The sequence below is a fragment of the Mesoplodon mirus genome (genome assembly GCF_964341445.2).
Source record: "Mesoplodon mirus genome assembly, chromosome: 10".
NCBI classification, from domain to species: domain Eukaryota; kingdom Metazoa; phylum Chordata; class Mammalia; order Artiodactyla; family Ziphiidae; genus Mesoplodon; species Mesoplodon mirus.
This window is the reverse complement of record NC_138986.1, coordinates 48,926,607-48,927,880: the sequence shown is the minus strand read 5'-3', so window position 1 is coordinate 48,927,880 and position 1,274 is coordinate 48,926,607. Positions and strand designations below refer to the sequence as shown.

Genomic DNA, 1,274 nt, shown 5'->3' with positions numbered 1-1,274 from the left:
TCATACTACAGTGGCAGACTTAAGTAGCTATGACCCACTGTATGACCCACAAAGCCTAAAATATTTACTATCTGGCCCTTCTGTTTGCCCTTCTGCTGGCAAACAGAAAAAAGCATACCAACCGTGATCTAGTCCTATGGCTTTCAAAACTTACATTAATGACTCCCAAATTTATATGTCCAAGCTGACCTCACCCCAGCACTCCAGACTTGTTAATACCACTACCTTCTCCATGTCTCCATCACCTACCTAAAAGCCACCTCAAACTTACCATGGCCACCCTCAATCCTGCTTCTCTCCAGAACTTCCCACTTCAGTAAATGGCACCACTTTCACCCAGTTGCTTAGGCCAAAACCCTTGGTATCTTCTTTTACTCCTCTCCCGTTTTCACACTCCACATCCTTTTCCATCAGAAAATTCTAGTTGCTCTGCCTTTATAATAGAGCTTGATTCTGAACACTTCTCTCCACCCCCACTGCTAACCTCTTTATCCAAACCATCATCCCTTGTTAGATTATGCAACATCCTCCTAACTGGTCCCCTTGCTTCCTCCCTTGCCCCACACAGCAGGCAAGCGTTCCTGAAAAATATAATTCAAGTTGACACTTCCGGATGGGACCAAAGTGAGGTGGGGGCTGACACCTCCCGCAGCAACCATGGTGTATACTGGCTTCACAGTGCCTCTCATCATGATGAGTGTGTTCTAGGGCTTCCTTGGCTTCTTGGTGCCCTGGGTTCATCCCTAAGGGTCCCAACTGGGGAGTTATCATCATTATCATCACCATGTTGGTGACCTGTTCAGTTTGCTGCTATCTCTTTTGGCTGATTGCAGTTCTGGCCCAACTTAACCCTCTCTTTGGACCACAGTTGAAAAATGAAACCATCTGGTAGGTACCTCAAACATCATTGGCCTTGAGGAAGAAGACCTGCTCACCAGGGCTCAGTCATTGAGGTCACGAAGAGAACTCCTCTAGATGCAAAAGCACCTCCATACCCAGACCACCTTCCCTGACTTGCCCACCTTGGCCGTCAGCTCCCTTAAACATTCACACCACATTTGAATATCTTATTCTAGAATGAAGTATTTTTTCCTGTCTCCTTCTTTACATTTTGATGAATGATGTGCCTATTTAATCTACACTGTGCTGCTTCCACAAAATGTTTATGTACTCTTCCTAGATAGAAAGTGCCATTCTTCTGAGAAATAATGTTACTACCTCCTTGGATCCTGTGGATTTGAAGGTGGCTCCTGCCTGCTCAAAACATGAGAATG

At 45.4% G+C, this 1,274-nt stretch overlaps 1 pseudogene across 1 annotated transcript; it reads left to right on the top strand.

The window, feature by feature from the left end:
• Positions 1 to 657: 657 nt before the first annotated feature.
• Positions 658 to 1,046, top strand: LOC309811107 (V-type proton ATPase subunit e 1-like; annotated as a pseudogene). The gene has a single exon. The product of its transcript is annotated as a V-type proton ATPase subunit e 1-like (transcript).
• The last annotated feature ends 228 nt before the right edge of the window (positions 1,047 to 1,274 follow it).